Source organism: Neodiprion virginianus, chromosome 4, assembly GCF_021901495.1.
Source record: "Neodiprion virginianus isolate iyNeoVirg1 chromosome 4, iyNeoVirg1.1, whole genome shotgun sequence".
In the NCBI taxonomy this organism is placed as follows: Eukaryota; Metazoa; Arthropoda; class Insecta; order Hymenoptera; family Diprionidae; genus Neodiprion; species Neodiprion virginianus.
In genome coordinates this window covers 37,135,464-37,150,527 of record NC_060880.1, presented here as the reverse complement: position 1 = coordinate 37,150,527, position 15,064 = coordinate 37,135,464, and the positions used below count along the sequence as shown (strand labels likewise).

Sequence of the window (15,064 nt, the reverse complement as noted above, 5' to 3'; positions counted from 1 at the left end):
ATTACGAAAGCACAAAATTCATATATAGTTCATTGTATAGTTTATTATATAATTTTTGATCTAGTATATCTGTCTATTCGTGCTTTCGTAATTTATTAGGTGATTTATTGTAAATTTTACTGAATACAAAAAATATATCATCTAATAAAGCACACGCTGAATTCTTTCGAAACATTTTATGATTTGATGCATGAACATTTTCAGTTGGAAGCAGCTGTAACAGAATTATACTTACGAATGTGCCTAACGAGAATAGTTTGAACGTTATCAACACGATTCATTCGATCGTTTAAGATTCTTCGATTTTTCGTTTTAAGCACGGTTTTCATCGATTGACTGATCTGTCGGGGTGAAATAAAAACGAGGAAATCTTCTCGTCACCGAACGTGCGTTGTAACATGCACTATTTTGACTTTATTTTGCTTACGAGAATTCCCGACCCCTGAAGCTGCGTAAACTACGATAACGACGACTCTTGTATATCACGCATAACTAGGTATCCCGGTACAAAGACGTTCACCGTTAATTTTTGATGGGAATATAAAATGTCGGTAGATGACAAGTAAAAGGGTAAAGGAAGCGCGGACGATTTGTAGGGTGAATTTTGACCGCGAGTTTCCAGTGTCAAAGTATATACGGGTTTTAAAAATACATGCGGCACCGTCGGCCGCGAAACCCGTCAGATGTAACTCAGGGGAGGAGAAAGGGAGCGGAAAAAGAGGGATGGAGAGAGAAAGAGAGATAGAGAGAGAGAGAGAGAGAGAGACTACCGGCGATGAAAAATTCACACCACTCCCATAACTTGCCCGTTGCATTTTTCATAAACGAAAAACTTTTTTCACGGCTTCCGCCTTGCGCTGCGTTCAGCTACAACGTCATAAGACGCTACACGCGTTTCTAAGGTGTATGTTATATATATAATATATACATATAGGTACGTAACTATATATGTAGCATGTGTGCATACCACGTTGTATTACTGAAAGATAATATCGGCGAACTGCTGGCGCGTGATTATTTTCGGATGCGTTGATCACTGGGAATAATAATTTTTTTTCAATAAGAGTCAGGTTTTTCGTGGATCTGTAACAGTGTTCCTTTTTATCTTGTATCTACCAGCACATACGACCTTTTGTTCTTAGCTGATGAATTTATACTCGAACCCAAGAAAGTAAAATAAAATATTTTTCGGCTGAAACGACCTTATGGAATTAATCGACGTAGGTTTTTATGGCTGAGTCAGTAGCGGAAGGTCGTATCTACCGGTACATACGACCTTTTCCTTTTAATAAAACTGTCGTTCAATTTCAACGTTTCTGACTGTGTTTTCATGTTTTGAGTCTGGATAAGATAAAAAATATGTAAATACACGCCCTTTAGCTTTTTTCAAAATCAAAAGGTCGTAAGATGGCGCTAAAGACCTCACGCGATCAGACGCGCGAATTATTTTTCCAACCAGTTGAAAATAACGAAATGAATACGAGCAGCGAGTGTTACTTACCTTGAAAAGATTAAAAATTATTCAAATAGAGAGACGATTGCCTTTCTCAACGAGTCACAATTGGCCGAGAAGCGTGCAGTCCGAGTGCATAAATTGTGTGAGTGCTCCGCTTATGCGACGCGCTCTACAATGTGTTAATAATAAGCGACAGTCCGCGTGCAAGCTCCTCGTTCGTAAAGCTTCTCACGCCCGGCAATTCTGACTAAGATGTCTAAAATGATCGTTGATCTGGTAAACCGCGCGACGATCAGAGCCAGGAATAAACTATTCCGCAAAGTTATTACGCACAGTCTCGGGGGTGACAATTGGCCGCAGTAAGCGCGATTTATGGTTTTCGAATGACGCACTTTGCCCTGATGTTACACGTTGTCTCGCTTAAATAACCGAACAGCGTCGGTATGGTATTGAAAATTTTACGGCAGCTGGACTCGCGGCTATTTTTCAAAACGAAACCCGAGTCCTCCACTTTTCTTATTGCATACAGCTATCCGCAGCTCGATTATCAACGTTGGCCGTAAAAATTTTAAAACAACTTTTACGGACGGGCTCTCTTCACGGCTTGTTAACCGGCAATTAAGAGCTGCTTTCCAGCTCTGAAGGAGAAGCAAAACTCTTCACGAGTTCTTGATTCAATTTAAACACAATTATTTCACCGAATCAGACAATTCCCATCGGTATAACATAAGCTGCAAAAGATTAGGTAGTTCCGTCAAAATTATAGGTCTGGATTAAAGATGTTCGGGATTTGACTGCATTTTTGTTTACAGAGATTCTCGACCCTCGGGAACTCAAATACGAAGTCATCTTTCAGCTGCATAGCCGGCGTTTAGAGAAAATAGGGACATTTGATGTTTTCTGCGTTTACTTCGAAAACTGTTATCGATGGATGATGAATGACTTGACCATCGTGTAGAGCGGAAAATTCTCGATCGAATTGCGTCTTGATATGTCGGAAACGGAGTCGGATAAGCAAATTAATAAAAAAGAAATTCTACTTATCGACATCATCTAGGGAATTTTGGTGAAATAATTTCTTTTTTCTTGATTTGTTAATCTGACTCCGTTTCCAACGTACGAATACATAATTTCGTGTAGAATCTTCTGCTCTACGCGATGGTCAAGTCATTTTTCATTTATCGGTAGCGGTTATTGAAGAAATCGCAAAAAAACGTAATCTTTTTCTGTTTTCTCGAAACCCCGGCTCTGCAGTTCAAAAACGACTTCGGATTTGAGTTCCTGAGGGTTGATAATTCTTTTAAACAAAAATGCGGCCGTATCCCGAATATTTTCATTTCAGACCTATTTTCACCCGCCTTCGCGATCATTCACACAATCCTTGAGCCACGACGTCCCTACTTCAATCGATGAACGACAAACGATCCTAACTTCGGGTACATCGAAACCGAACATCCGAAAGCAAGAAACGTGCAATATTCTGAAAAAAAAAAAAAAAATGAAGAATAAACTGCAATTCACTTCGCGTCGCGTCCAAGGAAATGAACGAATTCGTGTCTCTTGGGGTTCACAGATGTTCCCTAAGTATCCACAAGCTTGAAGTTGGTAACGTTAACTCAACGAAACGTCAGGCGGAAAATCGTTACCGCGCAATACCTGATTGGCTATGAAAATATCAGTGTATTATGGTCATCACTGTTCGTCAAACTTGAATTCCAACGGTGCGAAGTAACGATTTCCCCCAAACATACATTGTTACGGTACATAACGTCACCAACGTCATCCTCATCCCCGAACGGGGTTAAACGACGGTTATCGTAGGCGTGGGTTTGCGATCCAGTGCCCATGGCGATCCAGATAGCGTTCCCACGGAACGAAGGATGCGTGATGACGTCGTCCAGGTCGCCGAGGCAGCTGTAACCCAGCGTGCACTGGGCGTGTAGACATTACCCTGCACAAATGCACCGGAGGGTGTATATCAAGGTGAACAATCGTCGCACGTACGTAGCAACGGGCGTGGTTCAACGTTGCTACGACTGTCCTCCACCTCCACTCCTCCGGGATAATTGTCTCCGAGAACCGAAACCTTCCTTCCAACGAACGGACAACGTCCCAAAGCAGCTATCGCCGCTACGTCCGGTGGTGGGAACTTCAGATAAGCCGGTAAGTGTCCTTTCCTCGTCTCGCGCTGTACTGGAAACTTTCAATTCACGTCCATCCCCCCTAACGTCCAGAGAAATTCTATGGATCTGGTCAATCTGCGGTACCATGAAGCTAAGGTTACCAGCCAAACGTGTCGAACTTTTTGGAAACAGAAAAATGCAGTCTGGGTTTATCCTCATAATTCTGTAAAATTATTTCGGGTTCGAGGTGTGTAATGAAATTTTGGTTTTTGGATTCACCTATCTTATTCGAATGAACATTAGAACGTATTCTGGCTGCTAGCTTCAGCCTCGTCACAGTATTTATATTGATTTTCATCAGCCGTCATATTTTCTTTAAAATATTGCGATAGTTGGACGAATAAGATATATGTTTGTAGATCTTTGGATTTCCGAACTCGAGGATCGTCTGGAACTTCGTAAGCCGTGATGGAACAAAAAATTGAACCAAGATTTTCAAAACTAGACTCATGAAAGATTCATTTCAAAGTTTTGAAACAGTGATTTCTTCCACAACGTTGCCTCTTTTCGATGTGCGATATACTTGATAATGCGATGAAATTTTTTCATTAGTTATAGATATTACTTAATTCGTGGTTCGTTAAAAATAGAAACGCATGTCTAGTATACACTTCATTTCTCACTCGACGTTTTTCTATTTATCTTCAAAAATTTTAATTTATCACGCGCATATATTTTCTATTTAAGAAAACCGACTTGGATTTTATGAAAAGTGAAATTAGTCGGGCGCTTGTTTATTAAAAATAACACGAAATTGGAATTTTTCACAGTTGATTTTCTCGAGTCTGGACACTGGAAAAACGAGGCCCGCTACTTTGGGAAATTAATTCCGAAACGACGAGACTTTCGCGTACCGTTTAAATGCGACGAAAATTAATATCGAAAAAATTCCACCATCCGATCTTCCCCTCGTGAAATTATGAAGAAATCTTGTACTCCAGATGCCTCTCTATCTCTGAGGGTAGCTTTTCCCAATTTATTCCAACCGACAATCGGATCATCAAGTGCATATAATCGGGGGTTAAAATTCCGGGGGAAGTTAAAGGGCCGGATGATATCTCGATCCTGGATGCAAGATTCGTCGTATATCCGAGGTCTGGACCGCGTCAGGAATTCCCCAACTTCCGGGAGCATTTCGAATGCAGCATTCGGCGCCCTCGAATTGCGGCCGCATCCCTTGGCTGCCTCATCGATGGCAGGTAGAATCCCGAATGCCTGGAGCCGATTGGCAGGCGCCAGAAAACAACGGAACAAAATCCAAGCCAACCCGGAATTACTCATTGCGCCAAATTATCGCGCTGGATTCTCGCCAAGCATTAACGACCGAATTGAACCGGTCATTTCCGGCGTTTAATTCGGGGATGGTGGAGAGGGTGGAAACGCGGAAGGGTCGCAACGAGGGACGTTTTTATTTATTCATTGTTTTTTTTTTTTATCAAAATCTTAGCCAAAAATCTGTCTCATAGAATTGCAAGGGTGCAAGTGTGAAAAACATGGAATCGTTGAAGAATTCCGACGATTCTATAAATTTTTAGCTCGGTTACCGCTCGGTCCTTAACTATTTTCAATTTTTACCAGAATCAAAAAATATATTTCTAGGCAATTAGCAAAAAAGGATCGACGATAGCGCAAAATGTTTACGCGTACCTCGTTTTTCGCAATTCCAACAATATTCAAACAGTTTTTTTTTTTTCAAGGATACCTGTTTTACTGAATTTTTCTAGTTACTGTTACAAATGAAATATTTCTCAGTCCGGTCCAGTTTGTTCATTTTTGAAAATTCCGTGCAGAGCTGCGATCCTTCGGTTTTCGATCTCTAAAAATTTTCAACCCCCAGAGAATAACTTCGAGCATCGTTATTCCGGAACCGTTGGCTGTAAGGCGTTTTCAACCGAATGTCGGTGCGTTTTTCAGGTATAAATACCGCGGTACGTGATATCAGAGATAGTTGCCGCTGCCGCTGCACCGCTCCGGGGTTCAGGACCCGGGTAAATCTATCAAGGGGATTTATCGTTCTCTGTCGTTGCAATTTCCACCGTGGCAAACGGTAGGTATATACCTGCCTTACATATATATATATATATACCAAAGCGTACGTACGTGCGTCACGTTCGCTACCTGTAATATACGATTAGTGCCTCCCTGTGCATTGTGTCGTCTGTAAAGTAAACCTGCACTACGTTTAAACTTGGGTGTATGTGTGTATAATACGATTCAGGTGTTTCGGAAAAAATAATTTCAGATTCTTCGCCGTGTGGCACTCGGTGAAAACTTTGTTTGGGTTGAAGGAAAAATTTTGTGAAAGAATGGGCGTTACGCGTTACGCGAAAGATGGCGTTCGTATCATTTTTCATTTTTTTCACATTTTTTTGTATTCCTTAAGAAACACGTTCCAGCACTTGGATTATTATTTCTTTCCTGACGTTTATATTCAACCCAAAGATCACGATCCGTAACGCAACGATGTATCATCCGGGAATCTTATTACCTTAAATTAAAAGTTCGTATTAAATTATAACTATTTCATGAGATTGAATCAATAACGTAAAAGTCGTCAGACACGCTTTTCGAACATCAACTGGATACTGATATTACAAATTTGGCTCTTCTTTGCGACGTAAATTGATATTACGCTTGATGTGAGCGAGAAAAAAATAAAAGTAAAATAAAAAAATGTTATTCGCGATACTTTATAAATTTAAAAAAACGTGTAAAAGCGAAAAATCAACCGAGCGTGATCTTCCACGTAAACTTACGATCGCTCATCTTTTGACAGAACCTTTCTTTCGACCTGAACAAACTTCGCAGGGGGTGTCATGGTGGTAAATAGCAGATTATTTCTTTCCAAAACACCCCGATAGTATACAGATGCACAAGTTTTCAAAAATTTCTTCACACATATTATTCACCTCGACAGTCTTTTGTTTTCATTCTCTGATAATTATGCCGCCAACGCTGTATCAATCATATACTCTCTGTAATCCGCCAAATTGGTTATACATATGTATACAAAGGTCTGCCGAAAATCAATTCAGCGCTTTCCGTTCAAAATCGCGTTATGCACTGTTCGAATTATCCATGCATGTATTATTACACGCAAAGTAATTTCAGATTTACGTACGTACACGTACGCGGTGATCGCGAAATGTAGTTCAGTATGCGACGCGATCCATCAATCAGGAAAGAGAGAAACCGTATCAACCGCGTCACAGCTGCTACGCTATGTCAAAATTTATGGCATAATCTCCGGGTCTTTTCCCGTACGGTCAATATTCACCGTGCGGCGTATCATGTGCCTACATGTTATATTATACAAGGTACGAAAGAAATAAGAACGTTGAAAGGCGAACGGAAACTGTTTAAAAAGAAGAAAAATACTACGACATGCTGGTTGTTGAAACAAAAAAAAAAAAAAAAATATATAACAACAATCAACGATCAATTATACACAATAATGTTGCATCGATATGAATGTTTTTGAATTTTTTGAGGGTGAGTCGATTTTTCCAATACATTTTTTTTTTTTTTTTTATTTTGGTTGCCTCGGTCGGCGAAAAGTAGAATTTTCACCTCGCGATAACCGCTGCAGTTTAGATTACTTACGTTTTCTTTTTCCCTGTCCGCGTTGTATCACATAGGAAGACAGAAGTCACAAATTCAATTTTACTTTTAACTTTACGTTAATTTTTCTTTTTTTGGTCGTTATGTTTTCGTTCTTTCTTTCTTTCTTTCTTTTTTTCTTTTTTTTTTTTTTTGGTATATCTTTTTTTTTTTTTTTGTTTTTCTCCTGAGACGAGCGTAACGGTGAAGGGGGGTGTTGGACGTTCACAGACACAGGGATGTTTTCTCTCTTATTTCCTTAATCTCGTTTTCTTTCCATAAGAAATTTCAAATTATACAGCATAGGGACGTCACAATTGTATGCAGTTATATATATATATTCATCATCATCACATACATATATATGTGTATATATATATATACATGCACAGATGTATGTATATACATATAAGCGCAAAGGACAAATCACACAATTATATACACACTCACTGTGGTAGATTCGATTTAAACTGCGGGTACAAAAAACTGCAGAACTTGATGCGTTGCACACTACCTGAATATTATAAAACGACGCCTCCGCTTTTCTTTAAAACTTTGTTCAGGATTTTGTTATTCTTTCGTTTTCTTTGCTTTCGTAATTTTCCTTTATCCACCGGGTGTCTCGGGTTTCCTTTTGATTCGTATTAATTTCGTCGCACAATCGTCGTCTGCGGTTTTAAAAAGCCAATCTTCACTCTTTCTCCTTTCCGAACTACCAGCTGACTCCGAGTCTCTTTACCGCACTCTTGGAATCGGATGAGAATTATCCGTGAAAAAATTTATTCGGTACAACGTACAATATATACATATATATATATATATATATATATACATGTATAAAACCGACGTACGATTTTGTCGCAGCTGGTGAAGGAGCACGCACAACGTCGTTGAATGTGGATAAAACAAAAAAAAAAAAAAAAAAAACAACAACAACGACAAAAAAAGAAAGAAAAAAAAAACAAATATCACCTTCCGGGACACAACACGCAGGTAAACTTCGAACAGGGACGATCACTCGGAACTCATTATTTTACACACAGGTACGATCTAACCGGCGATAGTAAAGGATCGCTGCTTCCTCACGGGGTTCCGGAAGAGTTTCTCAACCCCGAGGAAACCTGAGGGATGATTTGACGCACGGAAAGGACGAACTGCCAGGGGTTGGTTTGGTATCGGGCCGAATGCGAGGACTCGGGGGTTGCTCGTCGCGTGGTATCGATCCCGACTCGGGGTTTACGGTTTCTTAAAAGCGTTTTCCTCCGATTCTCTCCCTCTCTCTCTCTCTTTCTTTCTATTTCTCTCTCTCTCTCTCTCTCTGCGTGCGATTGAGCGTATACGCGTACGACGGACTTCGAGAGGAAACCACCCCTGCACCTCGGGATCTATCGGCGCCGGTATCGAACGTCGCTGTCAGGAGCGACGAACCGCGGCACTCCGACAACCGAAAACAACTCGAGACGCGAGCTTCGGCGGCACGCGGATGGCTTCGGCGTCCGGGTCGGACTGAATTCTGAGCAGGCGTCCCGACGCCCTCGGCCGACGCCGTGGTACCGGCGCCCCCCACCCGGAGGAGCCACGCTTCGGGCCTTCGGCACCCCTTTTACAGATACCCGAGATGATCGGTTTCACCTTCTTCTACACTGAGAGGAATTTTCATTCTTTATCGCGATCGAAAAATGTAGTACCAGGTAGAAAATTAATATTAGCTTTATAGCCGTTGCTGGAAAGTCTGGTGTCCGTTGCTATTCTTTCACGTTACGATCACTGTTGCTAGATTTTCTTGCAACTGATGCGAAAATTTAACGCTCGTGCAACGATAAATTGACGTTGAGGCCTTGTTTGACTAAAAAAGTAGAGTAAACCGAAGAAACTGATTTTGCGTTGCAATTAGCAAAAAGGATCGACGACAGCGCAAAATTGTTAGGCGTAGCTCGTTTTTCGTAATTCCAACAATATTCGAACAGTTTTTTTAACGATACCCGTTTCACTCAATTTTTCTAGTTACTGTAAAAAATGAAATTTTTCTCAGTGTACCGTGGATACGGACTTGCGGGAAATCGTAAACCTCGCCCTGAATATCGCCGGCTATTAATTCCTCCTAAGGGTTGTAGGGATTTCCACGGATTCGAGTACGAGCTTAGGTACGAATTACATCTGTTCTTCTACCGGGAATTAAAACGGTTCTCGCTAAAGCTTGTGTGTTTCTTTTTTCGATGTAATTCCGCTTTGAATTTTATCCTAGACGATGTTTGACTAACCTGGAATTGTTTTGATGGCTGATTTTTAACCCTTGCGCTCTACACCCGGGGTCAAAATGACCCCTCGGCGTGTGCGCCGTAAATTTCATGTGAACAACATTAAAAATAATCTGATTTCACCGAGAATAAATAATGAAATATCGTAAAAATCGTTAATTCATTCTTGCTTTTTCTTGAATATCCGTGCCTTGAGAGTAACTCTGTCAATTTTCAGCTCAAAATAATGAAAATTCAGTGAGTTACAATTTTTTTTTTATGACAGAACGATCCGTATCCCGGTATTTCATTGTTTTATGAATTTTTCTTTCTGATATTCAAAACTTAACTCTGTTAAAAATAACTAATTTGCCTTGGAATATCTCAGCCAAAGGGTATCCGAGAATTTGTTCAAGCTATCCGAATCGATCGCCATTTTTACGTAACGATTTTTAATTTAATCCGATTTAACACCAGTGTTGCGCACAAGAGGCGTGCAGCGTAAGGGTTAAAACCCCGTAAAAGAGCTTGAAATGAATAAAGCTCCGAAAGCTCTAAGCCCAATGTTAAACATTTTTCCAGTGAAACGATAGAGAATTTAGGGTGTGAATTTCTATAACGTGATTAAGAAAATTGTACAATATACGAATACGGGTCGCGAATCGAAACTGCATTAGAAGCTTTCCCCCTCTTCCACTATGTTAGAGCTTTCGAGCTTGACCGTGCAAGCTTATTCAGGTCGAAACGTCGGCCTCGTTTTGGCTGAAAATTTCGGCCTGCGAATTCGCCCGACAATACATCGCCGTTTCGCGGTTATAGATGCGGCTTGGGTTGCGGCTTTTCCGTGTCATTCGCCAAGATTGAAAACACAGAATTACTTGTTGGAGCTTTTCCACCCGTGGAGCTAAAAAATGGTAATCTGATCGTTTTCCCGCCGCGGCGCGAGGGCCGAACCGAAGCTTTCTGTTCTCCTCTCATCTCCCTTCCTCCCAGCATCCCTGGGCGAAACCTTTCCATCCGATTCTCAAGGTGAATGTATACGTACGCATTCGGTGAAAGGGGGGCGATATTTCACGCGGTTCTTAGACCAACAGATTTTTCAATACACATTCCCTACCGTTCCTCCTCCTTCACGGCTGTATTATGGTTTCCACAAGACCGAAAGCCGTGTTCGAATCATCCCTCTCCCCTTCTCAAAGCCCACCCTTGATGTTCCGAATGAAAAGAAGAAAGAGAAAGTAATATAAATAAAATAAAAGAGAAATCCGATGTTGCGTTTCTTCTTGCGTCTCTGTATACTTTTTCTTTTATCACCTTTTGTTTTTTCCTCTATCTCGTCTCTTCTCTACTCTCTCTCTCTCTCTCTGTTTCTCCGTCTCTCGCGCAACGCTCAAACTTCTTAAATTAAAACAAAAACTCTGGGAATTAATACACCAGGTAGATTACAATATACCGGGGCATAGACGAAGAACCTGAAGCAGGCAGCGAGTCGAGAGAGAGAGAGAGAAAATAAAGAAGCGATACCGAATTAGCCGGATCGAGTATATTGATGTAAGCTGATTGTGCGCCTACTTCGAACTGTCAATTATATCAGCGACACGAGCCGTAAGAGACATATTTCTCATTAACGTATAACACATTAGAGAAGGTGGTTCATTAGCTTCTTGTAAAAGAGACTCACCGTTGAATCCGCGACCGAGAGTCGGGCGTAATCGGAGTAAATAAAGTATGTGGAAAGTATTAAAAAAATATAAAAAACAACATTGCAAGTACCTTGTAAGTTGGTTCAGCGACACACGTCGAGGGTTTCGTTTTTTTTTATACATTTTCTTTTTTTTTTAAATTATTTCTCTGACAATATTCATTCGCGATTCATGAAGTAGAGGTACGTTTGTTCGTACGGGTAAATGGGAGGGTAATAATGAGAAGAAGGAGAAGAAATGAGAAAAAAAAAAAAAGGTGGAAAAAGGAGGAAAAAAGTAGAGACGAAATACCGAGAATTTTCAATTTAAAATCAAATTGCCTCGACCCGCTCTTCATCGCGCGTAACCTTAATGTTTGTAAAATATAACTGTGAATCAAAGAGCTGGAGTTTGCATGCGCGTGTATGGGTATTGTATATGTATGTACAAATTGGCGGCGTCGACGGCTTGTGACTAAGGAAAATTTAATTGGTCGTCGTTTTTGCATCACAAATGTACGAACCGCCCCGTTTCTACCGGAGCGCAGACCGACCCTCAAGTGTAATTGGAACCCGAATCCGTATCGCGGAGTCGCAAGTACCTGCGCGAATTTTGATTTAAATTCCGGTTAATTTTCGCCGGTAAAAATTCACGGCTCATTTGTTCGTTTCAGAGAATTCGGTGGTCTCGTTTTGAAATTATGCCGCCCTTTCCCCTCGCCGATCCTTTTGGGTACGCGGTGCGATTGCGTTTCTAATTTTATAGAGGATTTGGCGAGAGCTTTTATCACTCGGACAAACGTTTTCTAGCATTTCGCGACACGTGTAATGACGCATGGTAGTAACCATAAAAAAATACAATTTTATTGGCAGAAGAGCGTATTTTTTTTTTACGAATGCTGTAAGTGTACTAAAACGTATAAAAAATTGAAACTAAGATAGGTATACGACTCGATGTCGGTTTTCTTATCGTCAGTTATCGGAACGATAGGAATAACAATAATAATTTTTGGCAGTTAGGTCCTCACGCAATTATCGTAGTAGATCATTATTTCAATTTTCATCAGGACCAAAAGGTCGCATCTACCAGCAGATACAACCTTTTGCTTTTAGTTGATGAATTTATACTCGAACCCAAGAAAGTAAAATAAAATATTTTTCGGCTGAAACGACCTTACGGAATTAATCGACGTAGGTTTTTATGGCTGAGTCAGTAGCGGAAGGTCGTATCTTCCGGTACATACGATCTTTTCCTCTTAATAAAACGGTCGTTCAATTTCAACGTTTCTGACCGTATTTTCATGTTTTGAGTCTGGATAAGATAAAAAATATGTGAATACACGCCCTTTAGCCTTTTTCAAAATCAAAAGGTCGTAAGATGGCGCTAAAGACCTTACGCGATAAGACACGCGAATTATTTTTCCAACCAGTTGAAAATAACTAAATGAATACGAGCAGCGAGTGTTACTTACCTTGAAAAGATTAAAAATTATTCAAATACAGAGACGATTGCCTTTCTCAACGAGTCACAATTGGCCGAGAAGCGTGCAGTCCGAGTGCATAAATTTTGTGAGTGCTCCGCTTATGCGACGCGCTCTACAATGTGTTAATAATAAGCGACAGTCCGCGTGCAAGCTTATCGTTCGTAAAGCTTCTCATAGTTAAACTGTTGTTCAATTTCAACGTTTATGACGATATTTTAATTTTTTGAGTATAGATAAGATGAAAGAAATATAAATATACGCCCTTTAGCCTTGTCTAAAATCAAAAGGTCGTAAGATGGCGCTAACGACCGTTTGCCATTAGACCGACGACGTGTGCAGAAAAGGTTGAATCCTAAATTCCGAAAAGTTGTACGTGGAATCGCATATCAAACGAAGATAATATGAATATTTTCCAACTTTTACCGTTTCCATAAAAAAAAACTTCGCAACTCTAAGAATTTTCATTTTCCACCAATTTACCTGAAATTTCATACAAGAGATCTTTCTCTTTCAATCCATTACAACTCACCGTTACTTATTTAGGCATAATTAAATCAGAAGCGTTTTACTCGATCGTTCAAATTGTTGTTTTTGTTGTTTTTTTTTTTTTTCTTCTTTACGTCCATACGTTTCTTTTCCGATATCATCGATCTCTTTAATTTGCCCGGACAATCTCTTCGACTCGAACGTCCGACGATCCAAACCGAGACGTCGAGAACCAGGAACGCGAACCATCCGCTCGCGTCAGCTGCAAAAAGCTGAGCTTTACGTCCGTCCGGCTGGGTTTACTTTTGTCGGAGACGAGCCTTACTCACCACCTCGAGGGTTGTCTGGCCGACCTGCAGCGCCATCGTCAGGCAGGACACGTATCCTTCCCCTCGATTCTCCCCCAGGGATGCATTATAGATGTACACGTCGTTCCTGAGGCGACGGCAGCGGCAGAACCGCCCCCTTATCCAAAATTGATAAATAATATTATTTCCTTGCCCCGTCGGTTACGCGTCGCAGCGGTGAATTTCCCACTTTTTATCTTCATCCCCTTCCGCCGATGCACCTGGGTGCAGGTGGCCGAAAGAACTTCCCAATTCCAGCCTTCGCCCCACGTTTTTGACGAATTCAATCGTCGGCTCAGCGATTGATATTCGGAGATCCGTGTTTCAATTTTTCAATAGGTGGAAAAAAATTCACCACGGGGGAATGCCGAGATGCGGATTGTATGAAATGCTTTTCCGGCCGCTTCAGGGGTGCAACGAAAATATTCGCAAAAATGCATCTTTTTCTACAATTGTTTAAATATTGCAAATCTGAACGTTTGCCATCGTGGTCGTGGATACGTTTTCAACTAAATCATGCCTCTGGAATTTTTGCACGGAATCGTTTAACGCCAAGTTAAAATAAAGCGTGTATCCAATTTCGTATAATTGATTATGCCATTGACTCGAAACGCGACATTTTAGTAAAAGCGAAACCTCCCATGTCGAAGCACAATTTCTAACCTATTATATTCTGTTTCCGATATTCTGTCGAGAAACGTTACGTTAACAAATTCAAAATCCATCACACCCGGTTGATGATTCAATCTTCTCAAGATTAAAAAACTGCTGTTAGAGATAAAAATATAAAAAAATACCGAACAGATTTCAGGGTTTGTTTGAAAAATTTTTCTATAATTTTCTCAACTCTGAAACAGTATCCTGATTTTTTTCACATTTTTTATTCAACTGCTCAATTATTTACAAATATTTAAACTGATTTTGACGAGGACCTCTTTCAAATTCACACCAAAATTCTCAGAAACTGTAACATGAACATAATGAACAACCCATTCACGCAGTTGATTTTCAAGTCTTAACAGATTGTCCCGGTATAATTCCCCACATTCAATTCTGTACCCAAACGTACATCGAGACGAAACCACAAGAGCTTCCGTTCCGTTTCGAATGCGCCCGGATAAATCGGCGATCTTCAAGACGTCGACAAGTACCTGCGGGTACGCTCAGCTTACCAAATGTCCTGGCGTACTTGAAGCGTGATTCGTTAACTGACCGAGGAAAGTCGGATATCGGATATCCGCAAGTTCGGCAAAGGCTTCGGGCGTGTCTTGGTAGCTGTCAGTTTACGATTGTAACGATTCGAATATACCTGCTAGTAAAACACAACGAGAGCGGATGAGAGTTGACCCATGGAGTGGGAAACTTGGTGTGTGTCTTCACCAAATTTCGCAAAATTAGAGAGAGACGATTTAAAAGGAAGAAACAAAATAAATCAAGTGAAATCCAAGAGAAATATGCGTAATGTTTATTAGTTGAATAAATAAATTTAAATATTAATAAATTCTTCAGCGCTCTTGCAGGCATCGATTCCCCCAACGGGCCGATGATTTACAGACACGTCGGCATATCGTCAACGCTCCGGGACAATTA

The 15,064-nt window shown here is 40.6% G+C and overlaps 2 protein-coding genes across 4 annotated transcripts in view; both read right to left on the bottom strand.

Annotated features, from left to right (window-relative positions):
* The window catches only part of LOC124302758 (uncharacterized), a 170,006-nt gene extending 161,883 nt beyond the window's left edge, over window positions 1–8,123 (bottom strand). Inside the window, exons 1-2 of one of the 3 annotated variants that reach the window (XM_046759267.1) lie at window positions 7,690–8,123; window positions 7,243–7,511 (exon numbers count right to left, since the gene is read on the bottom strand). The gene's annotated coding sequence lies outside the window, so the exon portion shown is untranslated. The remainder of the gene's footprint in view (window positions 1–7,242; window positions 7,512–7,689) is intronic. The other 2 variants (XM_046759270.1, XM_046759268.1) reach the window with 2 other exon arrangements.
* LOC124302903 (uncharacterized) overlaps window positions 1–15,064 on the bottom strand; it is a 592,781-nt gene that overhangs the window by 35,138 nt on the left and 542,579 nt on the right. The window lies entirely within an intron of this gene.